The following is a 20,041-nucleotide window of genomic DNA, read 5'->3' on the forward strand; positions in this document are numbered from 1 at the left end:
GGCGCGCGGGAATCGCTGGTTTGCGCGAATAATTCATACGGAACGAAACGAGAATAAACGTGGCGTCTCGTGTTACAGGCGCAGGGGGTGGGCAACGACGACCACCATTACTATCGGAAATTGAAACGGGTCGAATTTATTCGGCCACCCTCGCCTCGCCACTCGTACGTTCTCGTTTAACTTTTCGACCTTCTCTCCGGTGGTATGAAAATATTATCCTCGTTTTCGGGAACCCTCGAACGAGACCACGACGCTCGTTTCCGGGCCCCTAATTATCGAGAAACATTTCGGGGATGTTACATAAAATCGTCGGAATCACAAAGCACAGATTGAACGAAGATAATTCCGTGTAAACGGCGGGAGATTTGTCGGTTGGCCTATTTTCAATTACCAAAATCTCGGTGCCTTCGCGGCGAAGCGTTCGATCTTTCGCCGATGCGCGCTCCGTCCTGGAGGTCCCTAGATCTCGCGGGGATCTTCCCTCCGGCGCTCGGGTAATTTGCATACGATTAATCTTGATCAGCGTGCCACCCTCCGAGGCTCGTCTTCGTCGGCGCACCGACGGGAACCAGGTTAAACGGCGAATATCTACCAGACCCATGATGGATCGTTACGTCTGCGTATTCAGGTTACCGCAGGACGAGTTCACCTGAATCGATCTGATCAGAGATATATCCTACGGTTTCAGGAAGCAAGACGTAGCCGTCGAACGGAGAATGGCTTCCACCGAGAGACGATCTATTTAAAATTCGTCAAATGTCCCATCCAGATTGTCTTTAACGTTTCAATCCAAATCAGCGTTCATTTCCAAATGACTGACGTTTCCCATCGATCGTTGCGAAACGGTTGACGGATCGAGATTTTCGCGCGTTTCTGGCAAAGAACCGGCGACCGAAATTAGACGCGGTTGAAAACATGGACGGGCCGAAAGCGGATCGAGCCGGTTCGCGGATATTCCCCCGGAAACCGCGAGATCGGATTTTTCGCGTAAGGGAACCGAATTCTGCCAAGTCACGCCCAACCGTCGAACGATCGCGCGATTAAAATTAATCGTTCATTATATCAGGGACGGTCGGTAAACAGTGGCCGAGATTGAATTAGACGCCGGCGATCTATTCCTGAGTGGTGTGATGGATCGTTGTGCCTACGCGTTGAGCTTACCTCGGGACACATTCGGCGGATTGATCTAATTAGACAGTCCTCCCCATCAGCCGGTGCAAGGACGTAGCATGGAAACTGATTGAATTGCTCTCCGCGGCTTTCTGCGGAAACCGACGATGGTGCACAATATTCGATCAGACGCGATGCCCCGCTACGAAGGCGTGTTCTAATCAAGCAAAGCGGTTTACGCATACACGCTTTGATCGTTAATATCTCGACGTATGTATAAGCGTTGATCAGAGTAACCCGAGTTCTCCAAGTTCATCTCGCGTGGATTTTGCCAATATGGCGCGTCTTAAAATTCTACGACCCCTCTGATTCGTGACGCTTCCGACGCAATTTTGTTCGAGTAATAAATAAAATTACGTCGAGCAGACAGCGTCGCTATTATTTCCTATCAACGCGAACGTAATCGATCCATTAATTCGGCAACGGTTCAAACTCCGCGCCGTTTACGCGAAAAGTTAAGACCCCACGCGGTTTGCACGGTGTACGCGTTTCATTTATCATGCGGAACTAAGCGCGTTTAACTTGATTTTCTGTAAATTGGCTCCTGGAATGGAATTAAAGTTAGTAAATCACCCGGAGGGTTTCCCCGACGGGGGCGATACGATCGAATCGCGAAAAACGAACGCGGGCGTCTCGAATTCGCGAGATAATCGCGACTATCGATCCCTGGTTCGAGAGTTCACGCTTCAACTGTCTTCGAATCTTAACAGAATTAATTCTCGAACTTGGACCTTCCCGCGCTTGCCAGCAGAGGGCTCCACCCATACCTCTCTCGCAAGTGCTCATTTCAACAGAAAGTAAAAATTAATTACCACGAGAAATGACCGTGATTCGCGTAGTGTTCGGTGGGAATCGGCCATTAGGCGCGCGCGAGTCTTATTTTCATCGTTCGGGCCCCGCGATATCGTTATCAGGGAACAACTCTCGCGGCACCTCAGTCCGCGGAACGTCCGCGAATTTGCAGTAGGCGTTGGAACAGGGAATCCGCAGAATCTCGATAACCGAATACTCCGCGAACTCGAGCAATTATCCGTTCGAGAGCACGTTATCGCGTGGTCCGATAAACTTCAGCGAAATGTGTGTCGCGTAAGTGGGTTAAGTGGTACGGTCGAGAGTCGGCGAACGAAGAGGAGAAGGCAAAAGTGTCCTGGTAACCGTCGTGGACGTGACTTATTCAAAAGGTTACCGCATCGTTTCCACGGTCCTGGACGAGTGAATAACCGTAACAACGGATAAATTACCGGCGCGTTGCAAAATGCACGAAACGACGCGCGTATTCTCGTTCCGTCGTGCTTCGCGTCTTTCGGCGACGTTGAATATTTCATCGCGATAACAGCGCGCGGATCGACGATTCTTTTTTTTTCGGCTTCCACCATTTTCTTTTTTTCTTTTTTTCGTTCGCGTTATCTGAAATCGTCGATTTCGCCAACCGCGGGGCTTCGAATTTCGAACGACGATCGACGATCCCCGGAGGCGCGTCGTTCGAACGAAGGTCGTCGCGCGCCTAATCGGAATTGGACGACATTGTGCCGCGGAAACAGGCACGAAGCCGCGATTTTCGCCAAGTTCCATCGTCGACGATCGGGGAAAACAAAGCAGCCGTTGCGTAAGCAGCGGACGAAGTTGCAAGGGACTTTTACGTAAGTATCGTTTCCAAGAGTCTGTCGAGGCTACGTAAACGCTCGTTGCAAAATGCTTGTTAATTCCGTGCCGCGGCGCCGGAAGGTTAATAGCGATTTAATCGTAGCGTTTTCTGCAAACTTAACGCGATCACGGTTTCCGGAAACGCTCGAAATGCTCGACTGTCTCGTGTAATTTGACTCCGATGGCTTCTTTGTAAATTACACTGTCGTTGGGCCACGGAGTCATTGCGCAAACGGAAATAAATCGAGCAAGATGAAAATCTAAAAGGGAACTGTCGAGCAAATTGCAGGCTAATATTATAATCGGCGGCGCGTTCGAAAGTGAAGGAAATCGGGGGAGAGTTGCAACATTGCAAAGAAAAATAGGAAAACGAAACCTGTGATTCGAAAGTGCGAGGTGCACGGTAACCGGTGAACCAGTCCTCGAAGAGAATTCATTTTGAAATGCACTGTAGCGCGATTTGTTCGACGTATCTGGTAATTTCTATTTGTGTGCTTAAACGTCTATTGTGGCACGGTATTATCTGTTTTTTTTGTTGATCGTGCAGTCCTCCAAACCGGTTAGAGCCAGATGGAACATCTAACACGAGAGTAAATAACGACTAATGGACAGACATTTCTTGGACCAGTATTTGATCGATCTCGAACGTCGGTTATTTAGAAAATAAGATTTGCAAGAAGAACAGAACACCCTGTACGCGAAACTAATAATTTTTTTTTCTCGGCCAACGTGCACTCCGTTCGCGTAAATAGAATTATCTAATTGTGCGAGAACGAAGATCGTAAACAACCGAATTGAATTCGTTTGCATATCGCGTCGCGCTGCGAATTTTCGACAGAATTCTATTTTTTTCCGGGAACGAGGTAATGGCCGTAACACGCCTCCAGGAATCGATTATTTCCGGAATTGTCTGGCAATAAAGCGTGCGCCGCTGCTCCACATTCTCCCCGGAATGGATCATTCAATCGGCTCCCTCATTCATTAATTTCACTCGCGATGATAGTTTTGCCAGCGAGTATGCGTCCGCTCTCCGGCGTTATCGGCGTCCTTTATTGGCGTAAAAAAAAAAAAAACGAAATTACGTAATCGCGTGGAAATTTTATCGTTGCCTCGACCCCGCTTCCCGCTTATCGCCAATCTTAACAGTTTCATAACGAAACGCTCGCTGCAACAACGCCGTGCGAATATCGCTCCCGATCGAGCCTCCGTTTCGTTATTTATTTCCGCGATGATCGATTCGTCATTCGTGCATCCTCTGACTCACAGTGAAATTCTTTCTTGCCAGACCAGTCCGATTTATCATTATTTATCCTTAACGGGGCCAGCCTTTTAAACACATCGAAATTCGAGCACGACTCACAGATGGACGACGAATAAAGAAACGATCGGACATGATTGATCACAGTTCGCATTATTCCGTGTGTGCTTCAAGTTATTAGAACTCGAGACCATCGAACAGACGATAATATTTGAGAGTTTTTGTCCATGGCTAAGGCCGGCTGCACTGTTTTTCTGCAATACCCAGATAAAACGAAACGCGGTAAAGAAAATAACAACAATAACGGTCTTTATTACATCAGAAAGAAGAATGTACATAAACACGTATGGTGTGGTGTAAGGGGGAAGTTCAGCTGTGCTGTTATTGAGCCCAACATCAAATAAAAAGAGAAATTTATCGTTCCATTATGTAACCAGCGATAAGCGATTCAAGAGTTTTGCTTGTAAAACTTCGAGCAAGCCAAGGCATATAAAAGTCTCGAGCCGCTCGAAGACTCATTATTTCGAGAAACCTGACAATGAAGCGTCGAACATCTGAGATGCATTCAATTTCAACCCGCGACTTTTAAACGTTTCGTCACGGCGATTTGCAAATGTTATGCAAATGTGGAAAATAAAAGAATATAAAGACCCTGGGCACACAAGCTAACGCGAATTATCGTACGCTTTTGCACGACCACGTTTTACACGTACGGACAATATGCAGAATATTCAATATACAGTAAGTTACGGATACCTGTTCACAAATGCGAATAAACGAATTATAAAATAAATACATTGTGAAATGAACATTCAAATAAATACAGTAATCTTCATCGAAACGTATTACAATTCATAATGTTGTTGCCTCGCAATTCGAAACAGTTATTTTCGGAGCGATTTCAACATACAATACTCTTCGACAAAAGGTTAAATATAGCAGCGCAGAAGCGTACGATAAATTCCATCCGTGGTCTGAACGCTAGTGTGGAAGGGCCCTTACATTCCACGATTTTCTGCGCGTGCACGACTTTTGCAAATCGCGAACCAGTTTAATGCCCCAACGACGTTCGAGCCATCGACTGTCCGGCATTTGTTCGAAGAGATCGCGATGCGTTTCGATCGATCGCGGCTCTCGAGACAAATCGCCGATCTTTCAGCTTGTTTTCGACCTCCGCGAGCCTCGATGGAAGATAGTCGGTGATCGATCGGCGATCGATCCACGGCGCATGGCCGATCGCCGATCACCGACGATCGATTCCCTCGCAACAAAGAGATCCCGAAGGTCTTTGTCGCGTTGTCGAGCGTGTACGCGACAATTCGCCGGGATCGGAAACCGGCGCTCCCAGAGGCGAGCACACCGGCGCGCGGGACTATAGACACGCGCGTACACACAATCCACACACACACTTAACGGACTCACGGACACACAGACTCGTGTACGAGGCACGCAACATGGCAACCGTGGCAGGACGTAGACGATGGTTATACGTAGAAGTTCCAGTGGCAGGGGGTCAGTGTAAAACGGCCTTCTGTCCGCAACGTGTCGAACCCTGTTGACTACAGTCGAGTCCACATTTTCCGCAGTGTCACTCCGGATCGTTTACAATCACGTTTCGCGGCTAGCCGAACCGAGGAGAGGATCGTTTCCGTCGTCGATCCGTCTGCGCGACGGTAGATCACCCGCAACCGGGTCCATCGCCGATAAACTCGCAGATTCACCTGGACACAAAGGTAAATCGATCCGTTCTCGATCGCGATTCACACCGGTCTCGTCACGATCCACTCCAAAGCAGACATTTTTCGAGCTGCTCCGATCCTCGAACGCGTCTTATCGATCTCGCGACTCTTTCGCTCGCATGGTTTGCACCGTGTGTTTTGAGCGTGTGTGACGGAATTGGGCGATCTGTGGTAGCTTCTAGAAACACGCCGCGTCGAGTCGTTTGCCTCGACGAGTCAGATACGGCGTGAAACGATCACTATACGGTCAGCGAAAGTATATTTGCACCGTGTGCGATTCGGAGCAGCGAATTCTACTTTCTATGGTCTCCGTAAGATTTTTCCCACTTCCCCGGATCAGATACGCGGTGGAAAAATTAATTTCGTATTTAACTGTGTCTGATCGTGTCCTCTGCGGGATGTTATTTATAGGGATCTACGAAGCAGGAATTTTTTCCACAGTCTCGAGTGTTTACTATTGTTAGAGTTACATCGAATCGCGCGTTCCAGTATTTTCGTCCGCCGATCTGGTCTGTAAAAGAGTCACGGCGAGCCCCGTGAATGGAATACGTTTAAAGATGCATGAGGATCTCGGAATCGCGAGTAGTATAATTATAGGTGACGAAGTTTCGATAAAATTCTAGGAGCCACCTAAGTGCAGTCCTCCAACGAATTCCTCTCGATCGTGTCCTCGAGTGGGATTCATACGATCGATCATGCTTATGCATATGTATTCGGTACTTGGAAAGCAGAAATATTCTCGCGTAGGCTACCCTTTCGAACAAAAAACATTTATCAATTATAACTAATGCATCCTGATTAGATCGAGTAACCTTTAAAACGGTCGATCGTTCATTTACAGCGAAAGAAACTGGAAAGTTTGCATCGCGTTTTGAATAACGAGTTTCTAAACTTACATCTCAGCCTTCTCCTTGATCTTTTGCATATATCTTCGTCTATCATTTAATTTTCCCTCGTTAAATATCAGAAAACGGTTAGATATCTGTTGGTTCGATCGTTTCCTCGAATTCTTCGACCCTTGCTACGTCACAACCCGTTTGATCCTGTGTTTACGTTTATATCTGTATTAAATACTCGGAGAGGATCGATGTTTAGGCATGTACGAAACCAGTCGAACCAGCCACGAGGAAAGCACGAGCAGGTAATTGTCGGCCATTGGCTGTGTGCACGCCACGTTTCGTCGAATCGGGTTTGACCTGTCGGGCCAGGTAACACCAGGTGTCACGAGAGGATTTTCAGTCGTGCTCGTGCCCTCGAGATACTTTCGTGCACGCGATGCTGCTTCCAACGAACGGTTCGATTTTCGTGCTTCCGGGTGCCTGGAACGAACACGAGAGCTTCCGTTTTGAATCTCGCGCGCCTCCGTTCGCCATTTGTTTGCAAGACGTTCGAATTTGGGATTTCGAAACAGTGCTGAACACAAGTGAATTATATATAGTAATATTAAATATTTAGATCGAACTTAATTTTTCAATTGCATGCAGTATTTATGATTGTTGAGAGAAGCTCCCCTTTGTTGGTGGAGCAATAAATTATTTATACATACAAATCAGGATGTGGAACTGCGAGCACGATAGTGCGTATGAATTATGCAGCGATACAAAGTCATTATAAGCTGGATTTATTATAAGTTTAACGCGTCAGTTTTGTGGTTTAATGCGAGTTCTTCCCGACTTTTAATGCCGACCATTTTAAAACGTTTTGAGTGACTAACGTTCCTCTATCCGAAGTTTCGACATTTTCCTGGTCCATAATATGGTCGCCACGATAACTTTATCTTCCTTTCGAAACTTCCCTGTCACGAGTGATGTCACCGTACCAATTTCCACATACACGATCCATCATGGTTGCAGTTTCGTTTCCTGCACTGTGGCTGACGTATGTAGCATGAGCTTTAGTCGTTCTTGATGCTCCCATTTCTGTATTCTAAGTCTCTAATAGTCACTGTACGTCTTACTTTGTCATAAACCTAACAACACCACGTTTTTTTGTATTTAATGGAGTTTTTTTTGGACAACTCAGTTCTTGGATGCGTACTGTTTAATTTCATTTAAATTTCACCGTGCAATGGGACGAATTTTAGATCGATTTCGTCCAAGGAATCGCGCCTGAATTTTTTTTATAAAAATAGAATGCAAACTGTTATCCAAATCCTCCATATTTTACATTATCTTTGACAAGATCTTCACCAGGATGCTCGATTCATAGGTTTCTCTATCGAGCGCGCGAAACCTTGTATCCGATACGATAGCTTCAAAGTCCGTGGACCTTGGTCTTTATACATGCATACGTGAAAAGCGAGTTGCCTATTAGTGGCGATTACACTGGCGAATCGCGTGGAAAAAGAGTATAGAAAGTCACGTGAGTTTCATGCCAAATTCATTCCGACTCCCTCCGGTTTGCAAGCATTTTCTCTATCGTATAGGTCATCTATAATCAGCATACGCGATAGAATATTTATTTTCTTTAAAAAAATATAAGATCGTTTCCATCGTACAAGTTCGTATTTAGTTCAGAGACATCGTTTGGACCTGTCACGAAGTAAAACGAGTGTCAATGACTCACTATCGAATAATTCTATTCGCCTCCACGGTTTCAGGAGACACAGATATATCGTCGTAAGATATTTTTCTTGGCGAGCAGTTAATGTGTCTTTATCAAAAGGCATTATATCGCGTCCCCACTCCACGGTCGGATCTTTAGCTACACAGTGGTTATTTCAAGGCCTAGGCAGCATGACGTCAGGTCATCTGCTATCGGCCAACTGCCATGTTCTCGGTACATTCTCGTTCCTAAGAGCCGTACGTATATTTGCACGCGTTTGAACTTGCCGTCGATTCGAGATAACTCAAGCCCCGGATCCGATCAGATAAAACACGTATGCGAGCAGAAGGTTCGCGTGAAAGCGACCACCGCTTTCGCGTGGAACGAAATATTTCGAGATCCAGATTCCCATCTGCGATTTAGTCACCCTGACCCAACGTTTTCGGTCGCTGCCAGTCCTCTTGTTTGGCCAATTCGATCCCTTCGCGTGTTTTGGAGCATTGTTACAGTGGGTCACGAAAGAATTCGATCCAGGGAAGTCTCTGGGCGTTCAGAGGCCCTGGTCGACGATCAAAAGAGCGTAAAATGGCTTTGAGATCACTTAGAGAAAATTAAATCTACCATATAGTATTATAAAAAAATTAAAATTGAAGGAATCATAGACGAGAGTCTACGTAAGAGTTGGTTGAAAAAGAGAAAACGTATAGAGACGGTTTTTAAAAAATTTCGGTGTTATTAATGGGATTGTGAGTGAATATGAATATTTACATGTTTCGGGGCGAAAGTTTAGAACAAAATTCGGAAAAATTAACTCGTTCGATCGCAGTATACGAGCACAGAATTTTTTTTGTTTAAGAATTATTCGAAGGTTGCGACGAAAACGGCGTAATTTAAAATCGGATGAATCGACGTGCTCGAAAGCAGCGTTTCTGTATCTCGTACGGTGCCCGATGACGCATACTCGTCCGTGCAACGTGTTATTAATAATCTGCATATCCCATTAGCAATAGAACGAATTCAATAACTAAACGCGCGCGACGAAATTTTCCACGTTCCAAATGGTATGCAATCGCTATCAGCAGATAACGAAACGATAGTGAATTATTGCTGGGATTTATAGAGTAAATTATCTGAAAGTATTCAAAAATAATCAGATATTAAAATGGTTCAGACGTCCGCGATAAGGTCGACGATATCTCGAATTTCGTTGTTTCTTCGCGAGCATCGGAATATATTTTTGAAATAATTTAAATATAATTAACGATTGCAATGACTGGTAGCGTTAGATAAATAATAATGGGAAATAATTTTTAAAATGGCCTCCGTTGGGGAATCACTGTTGCTCCGAGTGGTTGACGGGGGAGAAATGGCGCGCGAGTTGTCGCGAAATTACCGTCGGTCCAACGGGGGGTACGTAAACGAATCCGAATTACCTGTTCTCGTACGGGTCGTAACGCATGGGCGTCATCTATCTGTTCATTGTCATTCCTGGCGGATGAATGGCCGCGATATTTTCCTCGCGAGACCGTTCCCGCGTGTCCCGCGAAGCGTTCGTTTTACGGGGAAACGTGTACCGCATGGGAACAGGCTTTCTATGTAGTCGCCAGCGGGGCGCGGATGGGTTTATTCGACGTTCGAGGAGTCTGTTCGACGCGCACCGGGGACCATTTTGATCGATCGGAAAACAAACGTGCCCCGTATTCGCGTTCGTGTCCGCGCCGCCTGCAAAAACCAGAAGAGAGAGTGTCTCGAAAGCCTATTTGGTTCATGGGAAAGTTCCGCGGAGGCGTGTTGCTCGAATACGAATCGCTCGTAGCGTACCCATTATCCATCGGGGGGCTAATTCGCCACTATTATCGTGTTCGTAGAATCGAAAAATCGCATCATACGTGCCCCCCCCCGGATCGTCGCCGAACGATCGAACAGAAAAACTGCTTCCTGGTACGACCTGTTCACATTCACCATACGTTCAACCGGTTCTATTCTGATCGCTCGAGTATCGGATCAATTGATTAGCAACCGATTGTTCGGATAGCAGTCGAGAGCATGGATAATGCGGTTACGGTTAACCGAATCCTCGCGCGTTACCGTTAACTCGCAATGAGTAACGCCATGTAATCGATTAGAATGATTTTTCTACGTCTGGAACTTGCGATAGAAAAGCAAACGGCTTACTTTTCCAAAGCGTATAATCGCTTTAATCACCATTTAAGCTTTCGTTCTTACGTTCCTCAAGTCGACCATTATTTATAGAAATGTTTTAATCGATACGTATGTATTTGCGAAAATATTGTTCCGCTGAAACGATTATTATCTTCCAGCAAAATGGGATTAAATATCCCGACGCGTTGGTGCCCCGTTAATTATTTCGTGCACATTTTAATGGTGCTTTTTATTCGTAGGGTTGGAAAAGGTTTTTGCAGACCGCCGGATCGATACAATATTAAAATGTCCGATCTTGGAGGGTTCGAGTTCGGTCGCGCGAAAAATTTGATTAAAAAAAAAAAAAAAAAATTGCAAGAACGATGAGCGCGGGATAGAGTGGTACGATGGCGTGCGTTGGTTAATAAAATTATAAACGCGCCGATATTCCATCGAGCGTACCATCGGCATCGGAATTATGTATATAGAATCGAACGGCTTCCGCCGCAATATTTTGCGCGATAATGAAATTTGTTCCCCGGGCAGCGTGCATTCCGAGCGATTCATTTTACGCGAAATTTATGTATATCCCGTGTTTCGGCGGCGATGCATCATTTCACCCCTCCCCCTCCCGTGACAACTAATTAAGCAGCCTTTCCCGCTGAAAATACACGACGATCGCCGCGCTTTAGTCTCGCTTTTATCGGACGCGATCGTCCGTTTAATTTGATTTTAAAAACATGCAACGTTTCGAAAGGAATAAATTAACGGGAACGCACGGTATCGAGATTAGGTAGTTTTCTCTTCGCCAAAACCTGCGGGAGAACGTTCGAAACGAAACCGCGATGGGATGGAAAGTACCGACGCGTTATCAAACGGAATTAATTCGAGACAAATAGCTGATAATTCTTTTATTGTTTTCTAAGACACCTCGGTGTCGACGAATATACGTTTCTTGAGAAATTCAGAAACGCAATTATTTCCAGGCCTATTCTTAGCTTGTATAGTGATTCTTTACGGAGTTAGGTACGCTCGTAAACTAGCTCTTGCCATCGGTCTTACTCTGGTTCACGAATAAAACATAGAATTGTACGAATAGCTTTAAAACTCACGGGTAACCGTCCAAGTTTTTTTTAAAGACGTCACGTACAGTCGACAAGTTCAGATTTATCAGTTTGGTGGTCTATTTGAAAGTCAAATGCCGCGTCTACCACGCAGTAGACTCATCGTGCATCGTTCTATTTGTGTGTTGAAATGTATCAGCGAGCGACTGTTTTAGAAATGCTGTGTTCAAAGAGAAAGAGTGCGTACACAAGGCGACCGAAAGAAAAACGCGATTTTAAATGTAACGAAACACCGTGCATAAAACGTCAGGAGAGGAGGAATTTGTTCATAAAAATGCATATGCTTTTAAAGCGCGAGACGAGTGGGAGCCCAGTCCTTTGTCTACACTTGGTACCACTCGGTGGCACAATAAGTAAAGTAGATAGCGATGCAAAGCAGCCTATCCCCGAAAGATGAGAGGTCGCGAGGGCGCTCAGGACGTTTCGGGAGTATGCTCTTCAATTTTCGATGGCCACCGAGAGCTTTCGACGTCCAGTGGCGAAACCACTTCGCAGGCGTCTCTCCCTTTGTCTATCCTCCTAGACTCCATTCCCAGACAATCTCTGGATCGTTGTTTCCTTGGCTAGATACTCGGTGATACGTAAAACTCGTCGTCCACCTCTTTTTCCTTATCAAACTCAGTTCCTCGGAGAACTATCTAATTTTTCAGAATTAACACGAACAAACAACTTTGATATAATTGTATTTTACAACTCGAGCACTGAAGTTAGCGGCAGACTGCACTGGTGGATGGAACCGGGTCGCAGCGATGATCTCGTTTCAACTCATTTTAAGTTACCTCGGAGCAGGCTGGTTATGCAGTCCGGGTTTATAGACTTGTTAATGGTGGAATTCGTGCCCCCTCTGTTTTAATTCCGATAAACATTAATGCCCCATCGTCTTGCGAAAGCTCGATGACGTCGAAGCGAAAAATAAAAATAAAATGAAACCAATGCTCCGTTTCTAATAACAATAAAATTTCGAGGCAAAAGTGCGAGGATCCCGCGGTGGTGGAAGTGAACAGGGGCGGTTTATCGCGTAGATAAGAAGCGGTGCAGTATGGTTGGTGTTTTGTCGACGAAACGGGGACATTTTTTCACCTGTTAACGACGCGTTAACCCGGGTCGGGGTCGATAACGATCCTCCTCGATCATACGCACGGCGGAGAATTCAGGTCCGTTCCGGGTGAAAAATACAAACGGCGGCGAACGCGTGGTATGCATATCGGTACACATTACTTCGACCAGAGCCGGCTGCGTGGAACAACGTCGGCTGATTTCTGCCCCCCTCGAGGAGCCGTATCGATTCGATGACGCATCCGTGACTCTCGAGAACCGTATCGATTTTACGGGGCGGTCGCCACCGCGGACATTTCGATAAGCGCCTTTCCCAAAAGGTGGCATCAATTACCGTTGGATTAAACCGGGTGTTAAAACGACGAGGCCAAACGACGCGTGTCGCTCGTCGCTCGATCTCGTCCCGCGTTGCACTCCATTTTCATCTCTGGAGACCTTTTCAAAACTCTTTTTTTTCATTTCATCACGCTACGAACGTCCTATAGAATTATTGGATCGAACCTCGATGAAATCAAATGCTGCCATATCAAAACTGTTATCCAGTTTCTCTGATATAATAATATCGTGCAACTTTTCTGTGGATCGATCCGAGAGTCCTGAAAGCGTCCTGCCACCGAGGCCTATTACACGTGGAAGGTCAATCTCTATAATTTGGGCTCCGTGTATATACGTGCCGCGAAAATCCTGGACGGCTTAGTCGACTCGGTGCTTTCGAACCATTCGTTTCTTGCCTTGAATTTGCACGGTTTATCGATCCTGTTAAATCCATTGCGTTTCCAGGTGTGCACGAACAGTTAACAGTAATATTCGTCCTGTAATAATACAGTTTTTGTCGCGACGCAGCGCGTTTATCTTCGCGTCTCATTTCGAGTTTCAGCGGCGTCAGTGCTTTTTAACGCGACGCAAACTGCAATGTTTGCGCAACGTCGTTCGCATCCAGATCTTAAAATTCTGCTCGTTTGACATCACGGGAAACCTGAAGCTTTAAACCCACACATCAGAGTTGGGCAATTTGATTTCCAAAAACCGTACAAAAGTATTTCAAGAGTAAAACGTTCCATGTCCCAGATATTAATCGAAACGATTACCATTCGCATTTCCGCACCATTTAATCGGTGGAAATAAATAGTTTCGATATCATTTCACTCGAATATAATTATTATAATTACAAAATACCAAGATATACCAGTAATCGGATTCCCCGAAATTCGCACTGCAGCGATAATTGGATGCAAGCTGACCTACTTGTCGGGAACAATAAAATCGAATAAATTCATTATAAAATAATAACGGTTTGTTCTTGCGTTTCTAACTCGTTTGATGCATCGATTTCTCCAATAATATCTTTCTAAAATTTCCCTCGTTAGCCAACAACGACACGGAGCAATTAGATTTGTCGACATCTAGCGATCTTTGCGCGGTAGTTCGCTCGAAAATGAAACTTGCGTCGGTGTCTGTCTTATAAACTGCGCGCCGCGCATTTACGCTAAAGTTCGTTCGAGCATAGTTTCCCGAGCTAGTGTGCCGTTTCATAATTTCGCGGAAGACTCGCAACAAGTTCGCGGAAACGCTCATGTTCGGAGGAACGTCGATTAAGGGCCATCGTTCCATGGAGTATTATCGCGAACGCGGCTGCAACACCTTAGCGATATTGATAGCTGCAATTAGGAGCGAAATTCAAACGCTAACCGGGGCTCGTTCGTTCTAATACTCGGAGCTGAGAAGAGACATCACACCTTTCTTCCCCTAATTCGAAAAGATGAGAAATCCTTCTTGGAGCCTGGTGGAAGGAAAACATATTCGTGATCTTTGGATCGAGAGATTTAACAATTTCACAAGGATGTCTTGTCTGTCAGTTGGTAGTTTCGTGTATGGAAAATAAATGAATGAAACGGCGAACGCGTATTTGTCGTGCTGCAACGGTCGCGTGTCGGGATCAATCGCGTTGCAACGAAAGTTTCGATCGGTGTGCATGCACCTTTAAGCACACAGCCCGGAGATACACGATCGATCGCAGCCGAGGTCGACGTACTCGCGTTAACTCGAACTTTCATGGAATTTATTGTCCTGTTCTTAGAGGGAACGATCCGCTCGTGTGTTGGATCAGAACCGCGAGTTTTGTCGTGGTAGCCGTTCCGTGGTCGCGCGCTCGGTCGATCGTACGGCAAGGAAGGTCAAGTAGCGGTACAATTTATTATGAAATGATATGATAACGAGCCAGGAAGCCAGTCACAGTTTGTCGTTGCTCGATAATAATTGCCCGCGGACCCGAAATTTCGACGACGACGCTGCGAAATCGGCGCTGTGGTCACATTCGACGTTGCTGTTCTAACCCGGAAGTGTCTTGTTGTCTCATCGTTGCACAATCCGATCGTTCAGTTCTTTCGTTTTAGTAATGCGCGTAAACATTCGGATAAGATTAACGCCGATTGCAACGAAGGCTTTTTCTAGGGAAATCGAAGTTGTTGATCAGTTTTCATAGTGCACTCGTGAAGGTACTTGGACATATCGTGTTATAATCGAGTGCTTCGGTTCTTAGTGTTTTAGTTGGAAAATTGATGATTGGTGATTCTGTGAGGACGTTACTTTCTTTCGAAAATATTCCAGACCCCCGAGAGTTTCAAAATCTTGCGTAACGAAATTAGTTCCGGAAGTTTCGGAGTCTCGAAAATCAGAGAGTCGCGTTTCCTCGTAGCAATCTTCTCGATCGCGACATATTTTCGAGAGACAAGAGTCCCAAATACTCGACGGTGCGATTAAAAGAAGAGGGGCAAAGTTTCTGATTAAACACGGCTGGCTCGCTACTCGTTAGGAGGTAAATGTTCCCCGATAGAGCGCGGTGATCGTAGAGGAACCGCGAGTGTTTGAAAAATTCCCAGTTCCACGGGCTCCGGTTTCCCCCAAAAAGAAGGTCCTCGCGGATCTCTTTGAAAGATTCTCGGTGTCTAGACGCGCTTCCATCGTGTATTTCAGCGGCCCCGAGGCACCGACGGAATTCCTCCGCGAGGAAAAACAGAAATTCGCTCGAGCCGGTGCACCAAAACTCCATTTCCTTTTTTCGCCGTTCCTGTCGCCCGTCGCGCTAGGGAAAGTTTCGAACGGAGCCTCGAGGCGGCAAGCAACGGGATTTCGCATGATTGATACCGACAATCGCGTCGCGACGCCGCGAATATGACCTGCCTCGAATCAAATTTGCGAACGTTGCCTTGGCAAGGCGTTGTTCGAAATTTTAAATTTACCAGGCATCGATGCTGACTTAAAGAAAACACTCGACATTCGATCGAGACCTTTGAAATCAGTTTCAATTAATTTATGACTGCTACCAGCATCGTCCGGAAAGGGTTAACTGGGGTTTCGGGTTCTAAACGTTTCGTAATGGATCCGTTTCCAATGAAAAATATGTACACGGGGGAGGCGTTAATCAGTCGGTGATCTTTAAATTGAGCAAAGTCACGTTTCTACGTTTGAGAACGCATTCGCGGCACTTAACGCCTAGCGTCGCAGGCGTCAGAACGCGGGTGTCACGTTTTGGTGATTGGAAGTTTGCTGTCGCAATGATAAATATTGCGTAAAAGCAATATTTCGCGCGTTACGGTTTATTGATATTGAAATTCCTCTGTTTATGTAGGTTTTCGAGCTCGTTAATGGCTACCAGGGTCAGCAGCTAGAGGCCGTTTAGCGAAGTTTCAAGCTGCTAGCGTGATAACACAGCCCGTACCCGATGAGTGTGAGTATGAATCGACCGTTATGCGCCAGTTTTCGCTTTGGAATTTTCTGATGTACCCAGTTTACTAGAATCCGACAGCGTTTTTAATCTCAAAGTTTCGGTTCGGTTCCCGTTTGTCGGAAAAACGCGATCGATTCTTGGATCGTGACGCGCCACGTGCGCGCGCGTCATCTCGCGAGCCGAGTCTCCGGATCGAATTAAAGCGGTTCGTCGAATTAAGTCCAATAAAACGCCCTGCCGGTTCTGCGTCCGAAGCGCGCTCATTTAGCCTCGGTTAAATGATCGGATTCAGAGACGCCGCGCGGCTCGCATAAACGGCACATAAATTAATTAGAACGGCCATAACGATTTCCGAGCGATTACGTCAGACGTATAAATAAAAATCGGTTTACATACGAAAGGAACGTAACTCGGAGAAGCTGAAACCGATGTTTGAAACAGGTTAGATCGACGAGCGGCCACATGGTGAAGCAGAGGAGGTTCATTGGAAACACCAACAACAAGATGATCAATATACGAGAATACTTATAGACGGTTTAGGTAATACGAATATTCCGTTGAAGGGAGTTTCGAGAGTCGAGGAATTCCGCGAAGCTTTGTTGCACGAAGCGTGTTCGTCGCAGTGATCGTTGAACGAACGCGATCCACAGGGATCGGTTTCAGAGGACGACTGGCCCGAGCTATGGTCAGTTCGCGTACCGATTTCCTCTTTCACGCAGACCACGAGGGATGTTCGATTTCCACGCGCAGGTGAGTCTCACGCTCGTACAATGTTCCTACGGTCCGTTTCACGTCGTCGATCTTTCAGATTCGATGTGTCCAGAGTTCGTTCCAGGCCCGATCTTAGAGAGCTTTTGACGGAAGGGTGTTGAGAACAGGGACAGTCCGCTACGCGCGGGAGATGCGTATTCTTTCGAACACGCCCAGAGATTGATCGATGCAGCTTCGAGCTAGCGCGTCGAGAGCCAGCGAGACCGTATTTCGACGGACAAGGTACATCCAGCGAGAAACTTTCTAAACTGCACGACGGGGACGTTGAGAAAGAGGGATTAGATTTTTCTCGATTGCCACGCGGGCACGTAATCGCTAATCGCGGTGAAAGCAGTCGCTGCCCCGGCCGATTATGGTTACGACAATCGTCCTCGCGCGATCGCCGCGGCGCCATCGTCAATTTACAAACGCTCGTCTCGCGTGTACTTTTACGGGGGTGTTCGTCATTCTTCTCCGTTGCGGAAGTGATAAGTCTCGTCTTTTTTTCTAACTATTTTGATTAATAAAGGGATCTATATAATGGTCACAGAGTTTGTCTTCGAAGAAGATTTGTTGGGTGTTTTCTAGGTAGGTTTGTATACATTTGGTATACATTAAATAAAGCCAATTGTAGAGAAAGACTGATAAATAGAATAATTTATATGATAGGTAGGATTTTCCCGAATTTTCATTATTTATCCCGGTATCTTCGATTCTCGGCCCGCGGTGGAGATTCTAGCTGAAAAATGGATATTCGAAACGGGGAAAATCGCGAGAAGATAGGCTAAGAATATATATTCGTTCGTATTTCACGCGCCTCGATGCTATCGCGTTCTGTTGCAATATGCTTTCGGGGCAAATGGCGGGAGACCTTCCACTAAATGTTGCTTAACGTCGAGTTTAGTCGAGGGCGCTTTGTCATCGTTTAGCGACAACTCTGTTTCAACTTGGAGGCGTCATTGCCACCGTGGCATCGTCTATTCGCTCATTCAAAGATTCCCGTCTGATAAATTGCTGGATATTTTTAGCGAGACAAATACTCCGTGACTTCTCTGTCAATTATTACCAGAATCGTGCAAACTTTTATCCAGATAGACGCTCAGAGTTTCAGAGCATCACTAACAGAGAATTTCTTTTTGCAGGTTTTTTTTTTTTTAGGTTTTCAGCACTTATAGTATTCGCAAAGCGATAGAGGACAAGCCAAAGTAAACCAGTGATATTTTTTACGCAGTATTTCTCTTCCACGAGTGCGAAAAAGAGCGAGTGGGACCGCTTGAAAAGAAAAAAAAAGAAAGAGAGAAATTATCGAACGAATTTGTATATCATAAGAGAAATTTAGTATCGTTGCGTTTCCTACACACTCGAGAGCCGACATCGGCAGATTTTCTTCAACATGGTAAGTAGGGGAATAATTCGAACGAACGATAATCTATAAACACCAACGGAAATCCATAAATTCGAATCTGCGTTCATCCTCTCTCATTTTATTCAACGAGAGTGTTTATGCTTTATTCGTTGTTCGAAATTTGTATCCGGATAACAATTTTAATAAATATCGCTTTGTAAAACGCGGTGAAAACCGTTCAGTGTTTTTGAAACGCTCGTCGAGAGCGTCGGAACGACGCAAAAATGTTGCGAAAAAGAGCATTAATCACCCGAAAAAAAAAGACACGCGGCTTCCGTTGCAACACACAATTGATATCAATGCGGACGCAGTTGGCAATTACGCGAACGCTTCGTCACGAATTGAGGCCGATCCATCGCTATTAATTATAATTAACGAACCCGACCCGTGTCGATTCGATTTCAAAAGTTCTGCGTCCGCAGTAACCGTAGTCTAGATATTTTTGCGAGCATCCCGCGTCGACGAGTTTCGAAAATAAAACCATGGCGCTTGCGTAAGCGGAATGGCCGGTCCGAGGAGCAATTCCTCGGTCGTAGTTGCGATTCGAATTCAATATGGCGTGAAAGAGAGACGCGGAGGGACAGAGAGGTAGAGTCGAGAGAGTCGAGCAAGTCAGTTGCGGTTTCTAAATGGATCTTCCGGATGACAAGAGGCCCGCTCGTGAAACTTATGTACACGTACATAGCGCGTTCACGATCCGCCGGTGCTTCTGGCTGATTCATTGGTTAATTTGAGCGACCACGGAATTCCGGCGTGAATTCCACACGTTCCCGGAGCGCAACGTCTTATCTAGCCCGCCATCGCGAAAGTTATAGTTATTAGAATAGCCTGGAGGCGGCGGATAATTGAGTTTCGTTGTTGTTAGCGATCGACCAGGAAGAAGTTTGATACTCCGCGAGCCTCTGGTTTCGAGCGGTTTGTTGTTTCGTCGGTGGGAGACCGGTCGTTCGCCGTGATTCTCCTTTGAAGCTGCAGCGAAATGATTGATATCGTTAGGAATCGAGGGAGAACCACGAAACGAGCGGTTCGACGCGCCGCAAGAACGTCGTCCCTATCGATCCAGATGGATCTGTCGCGTCAAAGTCTCGGTACTTCCGTCATTATTAATCAACGCGGAGATTCATCGTACCGAAATAACTCTCGAGATCCGTTCAAACTTTTATATTACTCATCGTTCGGGAATAGCAAGCGTCGAAATATCGCGATATTTTCGCTTCCGCGTAGGCGCTAAAACGATTAAGAGCACCGAAAACACGCCAGCGATCGTTCCTTTATTAAAACGGCGCGATTAGCAGCCGCGGTATTAGCACGATAGCGCTTCCAACCCGACGAATGAAAAGTTTGACGGTCAATGAACCGCAACGCGAGCATAACCGCGGAACATCTGCAAGCGCGGGGTTGTTTTGCACATAGTCTCATAACTGGCTCGAAATGATATTCCAACGTAAACACGGTTTATATTCGACGGCCCCCCGGGCAACG

The sequence above is a fragment of the Colletes gigas genome, unplaced genomic scaffold (genome assembly GCF_013123115.1).
Source record: "Colletes gigas isolate AHSC1104 unplaced genomic scaffold, ASM1312311v1 Colletes_gigas_Sc00010, whole genome shotgun sequence".
NCBI lineage: Eukaryota > Metazoa > Arthropoda > Insecta > Hymenoptera > Colletidae > Colletes > Colletes gigas.